The following is a 12,511-nucleotide window of genomic DNA, read 5'->3' as shown; positions in this document are numbered from 1 at the left end:
CAATACTAGCTAGTGCAATGAAGATGGAAACTTCATGCACTAAGAAAAACACTTATCAAACACAACATCAATTCCCTCATGGTCTCAGACCCAAGACCTCACACACCTTCGAAGATGGTGAGAGCTAGCGGGGTATGAGAGTAGATTGAGAGGAAGATTCTAATGAGAAAGATGTACATCTCTTCACATAATCACTCATATTAGCATAGCTTAGCTTAGTAATTAGCATGGTAGAGGAGATGAGCATGCATTGAATCTTGGCTCTTGGTTGGATTTGCATCACAAAGCCAAGAGTTGTTGGTGTAGGCCTCCCTTCTCACAAGCTTGGAGTAGGTGATAAGCTTTCCATTAAAGCTTGAGCAGGAGAGAGAGTCTTCTTTACTTCACACATGAGATTGTGTGAGTGTGTGTGTGATAATGCCTTGCAAAAATCAGTCCCCCTCTCTCTGTTGGTCGACCCCTCTTGCTATTTGCTCTTGCTAGCATCCTATTGGACGTCCACAGGCTTAGCCAATGTTAATTAAGCAGCATAAGTGATAGCCTTCTGACATGTGTCCCCCTTTCCCCTTTTGTGAGAGCTTTAGGTAATTATTTAATTCAACTAAACTCTCATTGGGCCCCTTTGCCTCGTGGCCAATAGGAATCAGGCAAGCCATTGGGCTGCTAAATGCTCATTGGTCCCCTTGGGAGACTATCCAATAGTCTTCTAGAGAGCTTAAATCTTATTGGTTCTTTTATTAAGTGTTTTTAAATTAGTTAAACTAGATTTACTCTAGCCTAATTCTCATTGGTCCACCTCCAAGGCCATCCAATAGGAATTGGGTACACCTTGTGGGCATCTGATCTAGGGAGCTGACATGTGTCCCTCATTCCCTTTGTGTAAAGGGAGCTTGTGTGTGTGTATGTGTGAGTTTCTCTCTCATCCCCTACTTGCAAGGCTCACCCCCTTCTATGTAGGGATTGACAAAGACTTTTTGTGACACACACTAAGCATCCAATTTCCCTAGTGTTTGGCCTTTGGACACAACCTTCGAATTTTGGAACCTTAGCATTTTGGAAGTCTTAATGGGCTGAACCTTAGGGTCTTTTAACGGAGGACTTGTAATGAGCCACAAAACTGGCTGAAGCCACAAAAATGGCTCACATCAGGATTCTAGTAAATGAAACATAACTTTTGTATATGGCATCAAAATTTCATGAAACTTCTTAATTATGGGCTCAAGATATGAAAAAGGTTTCTAAATACACAATTTAGATGAATAGCTAAAAAATTAAAAAAATTGACTTTTCTAAAATTAGTGAATTTTACGTAAAAATGCACTTCAACACTTAAATGGAGAAGTAAAAAATGTCAACACTCTTTGTATATGGGGTAAAAAAGCAAATCATTTCCTGCATGGCGAAGGTCACAAAAGCTAAAGAAGTTCAAGGAGGGAGGAAAGAGTATCTCTTTTCTCACCTACGATGGCACCTTTGGTGCTACCGACAAAGTGTTGGCCTTCATCCAGCAATTTGATGCGGCCTTTGGGGACGAGGGCTTCACAGAGTCCTCCAAGCTACGCCATGTAGCTATGCACTTCCAAAAATCAGCTCGTCAATGGTGGGCTAGCCTTCGTGGCAATGGAGAAGCCCCAAAGACATGGAAAACTCTACGAGTTTCCATCATGAAGCAATTTCTTCCAAGCGATACTAAAGATAAAGTTCTTACCGAATGGCGCGGCTTGAAGCTCCTCTCTCATGAGTCTATCAACAAGTATGTAGATAAGTTTTGGGATTTACATCTCAAAGCTACTGTCTTTCAAAAGATAGACTTTGCCGAGCAAAGACAACAATTCTGTGCGGGATTACCTGAAGAGATGGCCGAATATATCAACTCTCAACGGCCCGGTACTATTACCGAAGTAATCCACCACACCATGGTTGCTTCACGCATCAATTTCCATCAAGGGGCTAGACGTAATGTCAAGCCCATGGAAAACAAAGATAAAAATGATGCAAAGGGGAAATCCAATGCTCAAAATAATTCCCAAGGCACTTCCAACAACAACAACAACAATCGGTCCAAGGAGAAGGGAGTTTACAAAGGTAAAAACAAACTCTCTCCTGAAGAGCTTGAAGCTTTTCGCAAGGACCATAAGTGTTTCAAGTGTGGGGAGCAAGGACATGGCTATCGTTCTTGCCCCAAGAAGAATACTCGCAATGAGACTCCTAGGGCTTCCACCATCGAAGCTCCAAAAGAGGATGCTCATTGCAAAGGATCATCACTCTCCTATGCTTGGGGAAAGGTAAGAGAGCATGATGCCTTCATCTTGTTTGATCCTGGCTCTACTCTCAACTTCATATCAATAGAGTTGGCCACCAAGTTGGGCATTCAAGCTTTTGAGATGGGAGATATAGTAACAGCTGATGCAGCTTTCAAGGGACAACAAGCCTCCGTTACTCCCTTGATTGGGAAGTTGAGGCTTCATGTCCAAAGCTATGTCGACAAAGAAGACTTCTTCATCTCTCCCCTCCAACATCAGGATGTTATCCTAGGGGCACCATGGTTTGATCGCATGGCTGCCAACATGAAGTTCCCTGAAAGGAGAATTTACTTCACCTGCAGGGGAAAGAACATGTATATAGATGCTAGTGAGCGTGGTCGCACTATTCCACTTGTAAATCCTCTTTCTTTTGATAAATCAATGAAGAGCTCAGTTTCTGCGTACATGATTTATGTCAAAGAGTCTCTAAAAGCTAATAATGTTTCATCAAATGAAAATGATAGGAATCAAGAAGAGTTAGACTTGTCTACTTTTCTAAAAGGATTCCAAGATGTGTTCATCGATGATATCCCTATGGACCTACCTCCAAAACGAGGGGATGATGACCATCGTATTGAGCTCCTTCCAGGAAGCTCACCGCCTAACAAACCTCCTTATCGAGTCTCACAAGCTCAACAAGAGGAGATCATGAGGCAAGTACAAGAGCTGGTAGACAAAGGGATGGTGAGGCCTAGTTCCTCTCCCTTTTGTTCTCCAGTCCTTTTAGTGCAAAAGAAAGATGGTACATACCGTATGTGTGTGGACTATCGAGCACTAAACCATATCACTATCAAAAACAGATTTCCCGTACCTCGGGTAGAAGATCTGTTTGATAAGCTACAAGGCTCTACCTACTTCAGTAGGATTGACCTTAAGAGTGGCTATCATCAAATAAGGATAGTGGATGAGGATATCTTAAAGACCTCGTTTCGCACAACATTTGGTCTTTATGAATATCTAGTCATGCCTTTTGGCTTGACTAATGCACCAGCTACGTTCAATCGTTTGATGGAGAAAATTTTTAGACCATATCGAAAATTCACTGGAGTGTTCTTCGATGATATCATCATCTACTCCAAGTCTTTGGAGGAACATAAGCAACATCTCCAAGTGATTTTTCAAGCCTTGAGGGAGAACAAACTTTTTCTCAACCAAAAGAAAAGTGAATTCTTCCTTCAAGAGATTCAATATCTAGGCCATATTATCTCTCACGATGGTATTCGTATGGATCCATCAAAGTTAGAGGTAATAAAATCATGGCCTAACCCAAGGAATCTACATGAGCTAAGAAGATTTATTGGTATGTGTGCATACTATAGACGCTTCATAGCAAAATTCTCTCAAGTAGCAGGACCACTACACGACTTAACTAAGAAGAACGTTAAGTTTGTATGGTCTGCTAAGGAGCAAAATGCTTTTGAAAAACTCAAAGAGAAGCTTACTTCCCAACCACTCCTCGTGCTTCCCGATCTCTCAAAGCCATTTGAGGTCCAATGTGATGCTTGTGGTGATTGCCTTGGAGTAGTTTTGCTTCAAGAAGGGCATGCCATAGCATATGAGAGCCGAAGGCTCAATGGTGATGAACGAGTCTTGGGCATTTATGATAAAGAGCTTTTAGCTGTTCTACATGCCCTAGACACATGGAAGCACTACCTATTGGGGACTCCATTTATCCTACGAACCGACCACCAAAGTCTCAAGTATTTCATGACGCAAACCAAGCTTTCCGACAAACAAATGAGGTGGGCAAATTTTCTTTCGCAATTTAATTTCCATATTGCTCACATAGCTGGTAAGCACAATCAAGTTGCCGATGCACTTTCACGACGACCAAAAGTTAATGCGGTGTCTATAGCTACTCACAATGATCTATCCTCTATGATAGATGAGTATGCTACTGACCCTGACTTTAGAGATATAATGTCAGCCCTTTCTTTGGGGAAGAAAGAGGAACCATTCACCTTGCAGGATGGTTATCTTCTCCACGGCAATAGGCTATGTGTTACCCATTCCCTTCGTGAGAAGGTTATGTATGAATCCCATGCTCCTCCATATGCAGGGCATAGAGGTATTCAACCTACTCTCCGAGGAGTAGAGACGTATTTCTATTGGCCTACCATGAAAGTGGACATACAAGAGTATGTTTCAAAATGTGTAGTATGCCAAAAGACCAAGTATGATAGAGGGAAGCAACCTGGATTACTCCAGCCATTGCCTATTCCAAATTCACCATGGGAGAGTATATCCATGGATTTCATCTTTGGATTACCCAAGTCTATCCATGGGAATACAGGAATATGGACAATAGTCGACAGGTTTAGCAAGCAAGCACATTTTATTCCTGTCAAAAAGACTATTAAGGCACATCAAATGGCAACTCTCTTCATATCTCAGATTTTCAAACACCATGGATTACCCACATCCATCGTGTCAGATAGAGATCCTAAAATGACCAGTAATTTCTGGAAAGGTCTCTTTGAAAATCTAGGAACAAGATTGAATTTCTCTTCGGCCTATCACCCACAAACGGATGGCCAAAGTGAGATAGCCAATCTTACGATACTCGATCTACTCAAGACTTATGTTACCGAAGTAGATCAACGCTCACAATGGGAAAAGTATTTGCCGCTAGTAGAGTATGCTTACAATAATACTGTACATACTTCTACGGGCAAAGAACCTTTCGAGATCATAGAAGGAAGACCTAAAAGTCCCTTGCTACTGAAAGTACATGGGAAGATCTTCGCCGCCGATGAGTATAGCCGTGACCTACAAGAATCTTTTCAAAAGATTAGGGAGGCTATAGCCATCTCTCAACAAAGGCAAAAAGCTGCTGCTGATAAGCACAGAAGAGCCTTAATGTTCAAAGAAAATGATTGGGTCTTACTCAAGTTTCCTAAGGCTCGGTTAAGGCAAACTACGGGCAAAAATCCTACGGGCCATCAAAAGTATTATGCTAAACTAGCAAAAAGATACTATGGTCCTTTCCAAATCTTGAAGCCTATCAATGAGACGGCTTATCAACTCAAGTTGCCCAACCATTGGCTTATACACAATGCCTTTCATGTAAGCTTACTTAAGCCCTACAAAGGAGAGCCACCAATTGAACCAATTATTGAAGACCCTCCCGAAGTTGAAGACCAAGAAGAGGTGCTACAACCCGAAGCTATCCTTCGGCATGAAGACAAGGTACTACGACATGGTAAGATTATCCGACGGTATCTTATTAAGTTCAAAAATTATCCTTTTGAAGATGCTAAATGGATGCAAGGAGTACAACTTAAGGATAGTATGAACCTTGTTAATGCTTACAATGCTACATTAGAGTAAGCAAATGTACAAATTTCTTTTAAATAACTCATGTTTTTGTCTTATATGACTAGTCCTCTTTTTAATTGTGCACAAATTTAACTAGTATGCATGCTTAGAATCATGTTTGTGATGACGACGTCTCTCAAACACCAAGTAGAATTTGTCACTCTACTTTGGGAGAATGAAATGGACTAAAGAGCAGACATGCTTGCGGCAGCTATGTCTCCCAAGCACCAAATGGATTAGTCATCCATCTTGGAAAGATGTCGTAGGGTAAAAAGGGATCCTTTACCCGCTAAGTACGATTGACTAATGACTAAGACTTTATCTCTTCTACCTCATAGTCGAGGACGACTATGATTTCAAGAGAGAGTTTGTGTCATAAAATCTAATATCTAACTAACCCAAATGATTTTCTCATATTAAATTGATCACTTAATGTGGGAGAATAAACGGGAACAAGTGTTAAGATATAGGTATGTGCTTTTAGATCTATCTCAACACGGGGCCAATGTAAAGGGGCCCAAAAGGGAGATGGTCTATCAAAGAGCAAGGCTAACCAATGGAGCATAAGACCTTAGGGTTAGCTTCATTGAAGACTTCCAATAAATGTGTGTAAAAGTCCTTTTGACCTTAAGTAAGCTAGGGCTGAGCTTGAGGTGGGAACCCGGCCCAAGCTCGAGGTGCTTGTCCTGCTTGAGGTGCTTGTCATGCTTGAGGTGTTTTTCATGCTTGAGGTGCTTGATTAAGATGCTTGAGGTGCTTGACTGGCTCCATGCTTGAGGTGCTTGACTTGATGCATGATTAAGGTACTTGAGGTGCCTTGAGAAGCTTGCCTGAGATGCTTGTGGGAACACCCCCTAGTTCAAGTGCTTTGTCATGCTTGATGAGTAAGGTGCTTGATCACCTAAAGTCAAAATCATTCCTACAAGAGGGGGGGCGAGCCCTTTTCCTAGGAGCTAGAGAGAGAACACCCACTCACACACACAAGGGAAACCCCAACTTGAAGAGGCAGCAAGGACACATGTCAGGCCCCTACCCATGTTACCTTCATGTGTTGCTTGAAGCCTATTGGCTAAGCTTCAAAGGGGTCCAATGATAAATTACATGAATTATCTAATTGTTTTAGCATTTATCAAGTCCTCTCTCTCAAAGGGGAAAGGGGGACACTTGTCCCAAGGCTACCCATGTTGCTTGTAATGGCTCCTGCTTGTGATTGGCTAGGCCTGGAGGGGTCCAATGAGCTTCAGGCATGAGCTACAAGGGGGGGTCGACCCAAGCAAGCTAGGGGGGTGCCTAGGGGGTATACTCACCCACACACACTCACAATCACTCTCATTGTGTGCTATGCAAAGTGCAAGAGCTCCCTCTCCAAGCAAGTAGAGGTTGAGAGCCTACACCAACACTCTTGGCTATGGAGTGCAAATCCAACCAAGAGCCATGCTTCAATGCTTAAGCTTGCCATCTCCTTCTTCTTCATTACTATGCTATTATGTATGCTAGCAAAAAGAGTATGATAAGTGAGGAATTAATTCTTTCTCTTACGAAATGTTTCTTCTTCCTCTTCCCTACCCTCATTCCCTGCTAGCTCTCTCCACCTTCGAAGGTGTTTGAGGTCTTGGGACTGAGGCTTGGGATAGTTAAAGCTTTCTTCAAGTTTATGTTATGTTTGTGGTGCATGAAGCCTTCCATCTTCATGGCATCACCTAGGTCACAAGGAACACAAAGACTGTATTGTAACAAGTCTCTCTTTATGGGAGAAATCATAATACAAATGCCTATTGGAGGGGGGACCGGCTCCTCATAAATCCGGTCCTCAATTGTTGTCATGTTCTCTAAACTCTCTCTCTTGCAAAAGTATTGTCTATGCCAAGTTAACTAATTGCTATGATTATGTTGCTATCTTCAATTATGTATACCCGCTATGCTCACAAAATCATTTCTTGAAAGTACTCTCATTAAATTCCGCTATTCTCAAATTGAATAGGAAAATTCCATTACAGTTTGAGTGACGCTATGCTCGACTATCACACACTGAACAAGATTCCTTGGATAGGGAGAAGGTAGAACTTTTCTAACATGAAGCGGGCAAAGAAATTGACAAAAATCTAGATCTTCTCTTGGAAGACAAAGATATAGAGCAAGGTTTAAAGACAGGGTGGAATGATGTACAAGATGCAGTCTCCCTGCTGGCAAAAGGACAACACGAAAGATACAAGATGGTGGTGAACAATGGTGCTCCAGTTTCTTCTATGCTGAGAAGCAACCAAAACCTACTACTATAGCTTTTAATGATGATGAATCTATGCTTGAAGAACTTGTGAAAGGCATACACGAGCTGAAATTAAAGCTAGAAAGTCTTGAAGAAAAGGGACAAACATCTGGATAGTCATCAAGTCAAAGACCTCAAAACAGAGTGGGGTTTGTAAATAGGTGCATATGGTGTGACAACCTAGACCATCCAAGAAGGGACTGCGAAAGATTAAAAGATGCCTTGGGTAAAGATCTTGTCTTCTTCAAAGAAGGAAAGATACATCTTAGTGAAATAGGGGAGCCCTTGGTGACCAACTTTGGCAAAGGAGGGATGAAAAAACTAGTTGAGGACATGGAAACCAGTCATGCTATCTCAATGGTTAAAGGCTTAAAGGCTGGTCAAGTCATGCTTAAAGGGTCAAAATCTACTGAAGACATGAGTGAGGATGGTGAAGATGTCTGACCGTCTGCGATGGAGTTAGCTATGAAGGGAAAGTTGACTAAAGAAATCTTACATGAAGCAGGAGATTGTATCCATCTTGAGACTGGGTGGAATGAACCTGTAGATGCATTGTCAGTGCATACCTACATTGCAAAGTGTCGAGGCAACAAGGCACTTGAACTCAGGAGAAAAAATGGGGATGAAGGCCCCCAAAGAGGGCTACTAGAGGTGGAGGAGGAAAGGATCCAGGTCCCTCTCAAGAGCCCATGGCAAGGGAACCTCCATAACAAGAAGTACCAATGAGAGATGATGCACCAAAGGAGAAGCAAGATAAAGAAAAGAGAAAGGAAAAAAGCCCATCATACAAGCTACAATCAGATATTGAAGTTGCCACAGATTTAAAGAAGAAAGGATTTAGAGGAAAGGATCTTAAATATCAAGGTGGAGTTTACATTGGGAGAAGTCCTTGGCATTGCAAAGAGAGAGTTCCATGAGGAAATAATTGATATCATAAGAAGGAAGTGACAAGCTTTAACAGAGTCTATCCAATCAGAGGTTGAAGAGAGTGCTTCAAAGACACATGTGATACAAGTACAACAAAGAGATGAAGATGAGAATGTTGTAAGCTACTACCAGTCTTCGGGTGGTAGAAATAGGCATGCTAAATTTGAAGATGAAGATGAAGAGGAAGCCACTCATAAGAGCCCTATTCTAGAAATCATTGGGCAAGGGCTACAATAGAAACCTTGGTTAAGGTGGGAGATCTTGAGGAGCCTTATGTGGCCTTGATAGACCATGATTTAGAGATTAACCTCATGTCCAAGAGTCTCTATATGAAGGGAAAGTGGCCAATTGATACTGACCATGGGTGGATGATTAGAGCTACAAACAACTCATCCGGGGATCTCTATGGTGCTTGTCCAAATGTTAATGTAATCATAGGAGATGTGAAAGGTGAGAAAAATTTCTTTGTTCAAGAGATTCCAAGCTATCCTCTAATCCTTGGACAACCATACATTACCGCAATGAAAATGGAGACAAAAGTATTGGATGATGGATTTACCTCTGCCAGGGTCAAAAGAAAAGATGGAAAATGAGCTGTTCAATTCTTGACACTTTGCGTTGACTATGAGAGAAATCATGACTGCTTAAGGGACCATTCTTTACCAAAACCAAGCAAAGAGTTTTGAGATCAAAGGGAGATGAGGGGCTTTGGTCGAGTACCATTGTAAAGTGAGAGTGCAGTGGTACAGAAAGAAAAAGGTTCTTGCCTTCTCCAAAGGGAGACGAAGCTTTTTCTACAGGTGCACTAGTAGAAAAGGATGGATCAATATCTTTTACAATGCTGGGAGATTTAAAGAAAGGACAAAAAAAAAAGTAAATAGTGTATAGAGAAAATACAAAACCTATGATTTTCTAGATGAACACGAGTACATTTCAGGTGTTTTTGAAGAGATTTCTTTTGTAGATACTATGGGTGATCTCAATGCTATAATAGGTTCTAGTTTTCAACAAGGAAATGACTTGGTAAAATTAGCTTCTATGGAAATGTATAGGATCATTGAGTCTTTCAAAGATGAGGAGTGCTTCAATGTGTAAAAAGATCTAGAAGTGCAAGTGGAGACAAAGTACAAGACTATAGCAAAGAAGGTGAAACCAGTGGCATTGCCTTTTCCTATAGATTGAAAGGAAAAGATGAATCTAGCCTCTTTGCAACCTAGCCTTTGAGACCCAAAAAGAATTGGACACAAGTTTACGCAAGAGTCATTGAAGATGTTAAAAGTTGGAGGCAATGACTCCTTGACAGAGATTGAAAGAAAATGCTTTGAACAGACACTCGCCAAACATGGAAAACTTTTGCATTTGATCCGCATGACTCTAGGGTGTGTGGAGCCATTTATAGTCGAGCCAATGATAATATTCACTGTACCTTATGTGCCTTGGAATCTATGACCAATTCCAGTGCCAAAAGCACTCTTGCCAAAGCTTATAGATTTACTCAGTGAAAAGATAAAGATGGGGATTTTGGAACCTTCATGTGCCCCCTACTTAAGCATGTGGTTCACTGTACCAAAGAAAAATGGAGCTCTATGCTTCATTCAAGACCTGCAACCTGTCAACAAAGTCAGAATCAGGAATATTGTACAAGGCCAATTGTAGATGAGTTTGCAAAAGCATTTTCAGGAAGGGAAATATATTTTATGGGGGATTTGTACCCAAGGTATGATCAATGCAATGGAAAGCAGGGACTTGACTACCATGAGAACACCCTTGGGTTTGGTAAGGATGTGCACCTTACCGCAGAGAACAACCACCTCGGTTGCACACATGATGAATGGTATGAACAAAGTCCTGTGTGACTTCATACCTCAAATTACAATGCCTTTTCTTGATGATGTGCCAATCAAAGGATGCGACTTAGCTAAAACAGATGAGTCTTTGGATTCAAGGGGGTGCCGTAAATATGTGGCAAACCACATCAATGATTGTGACAGAATTTTAACAAGGCTAGAAGAAGTGAACCTTACATTATCTTGTCAAAAGTCAGTGTTTGGGGCTGAAGAAATATTGATAGTGGGACATCTTTGTAATCCTCATGGCTGCCGACCTTGTCCAACTAAAGTGGATGCAATATAGAGGATGAAGGAATTATGCATAAATATCACGGAGGTGAGAAGGTTTCTAGGTGCATGTGACATTACGCACACGTCACAGATCCTCTTCATCAATTGCTAAGGAAGAACCAAAGGTTTCAATGGAATGATGTACATGTAAACGCTATGAGAAAGTTGAAGCAATTGCTGCTGTCTTCACCAAATTTGAGGAAGATTGACTATGAGTGTGGAAGACCGGTGATTGTGATAGTGGACACTAGTCCAACGAGAATCGGATGGGCAATAGGACTAGACAATGAAGAGAAACACAGGTATGTGGTGCGGTTTGGGGCCAAGGTTATAAGCTCTCGCCAAAGAGCATATCCATAGGTAAAAAGGGAGTTATGGGGAGTGGTTACAACATTAAAGTGTGACAAAGAGTAATTCATTGGAGCATCCGTAGTTGTGGAGACTGATTGCTTACCACTTCTAGGGATGATTGCAAGCTTCTCTACTCCTGACATTGCTATGCTTAGGTGGATTGCTTATATAAAGTCCTTGAACCCATAATTGAATCACATTGCAGGAAAAGATAATTCAATGGTAGATATGCTTTCAAGGGAAAGGTATGAAGATGAGAATGATATGATTGATGAGGAAGAAGATGTGGGCACAAAATTCTACACAATTTCTCATGCAAAGTGTGATGATATATGTATTGTATCTTCACTTGAGTCCTTTCCAGAGGAGTTTTATGAGGGTGAATGATTGCTCATAGGTCGCTACCTGAGTACTTTACAAAAGCAAGATGATTGGATTTAATCCAAATTCAAAAGGATAAAAAAGAAAGCATATGGATTCTTCTTGAGGTATGGCTACTTATGGAAACATCCTAAAAGAAGAGATGGGACTCCATTGCAAGTAGTATGTGATAAGCCTACTCAGCTCAAAATTATCAAAGAGCTTCATGAAAGCCTATATGCTGGATATCAAGGTGTATGGGCTACTTTTCTCAAAGAAAAAGAAAGATATTGATGGAAAGGCATGTATAAGGATGTAATAGATTTTGTGGAGTCTTGTGTCCCATGCCAAATATATTCCAATGTACGCCATCGTGATGGATTGCATCCTACATACCCATTAGCCATGCATTATAAATGGGTTGTTGATCTAGTCACAATGCCTTTAGGACTTTGGCAAAGAGATACTTGGTACTTGCACGAGAAGACTTGACAAACCAAGTGGAAGGGCGTGCATTGAGGATAAAAACTACAGAAGCTGTTTGTAAATTTTTTCTTGAAGATGTAATTTGCCACCATGGCTATCTGGGAAAGTTGCTGATAGAGATGAGTTAGATGCAGATGAAGCAAGGGATTTCTTTATGAGAATTGGTATCAAGCTAGCCCTGACTTGTGCTTATAATATGGAGGGAAATGGGAAAAGTGAAAGAGGACATCCTCCTATTGTCAAAGCTTTGGCTAAGGCATGCAAAGGAAGAATGCGTGAATGGCCAAGGTTGCTACCATATGCTTTATGGGCTGAGCGTACAACTTATAGCTCAGTGATTGTTTACATGCCTACTGAATCGATGTATGGTCAGAAGCTAG

The sequence above is a fragment of the Adiantum capillus-veneris genome, chromosome 4 (genome assembly GCF_014529385.1).
Source record: "Adiantum capillus-veneris isolate H3 chromosome 4, ASM1452938v2, whole genome shotgun sequence".
In the NCBI taxonomy this organism is placed as follows: Eukaryota; Viridiplantae; Streptophyta; class Polypodiopsida; order Polypodiales; family Pteridaceae; genus Adiantum; species Adiantum capillus-veneris.
This window is presented reverse-complemented; position numbering follows the sequence as displayed.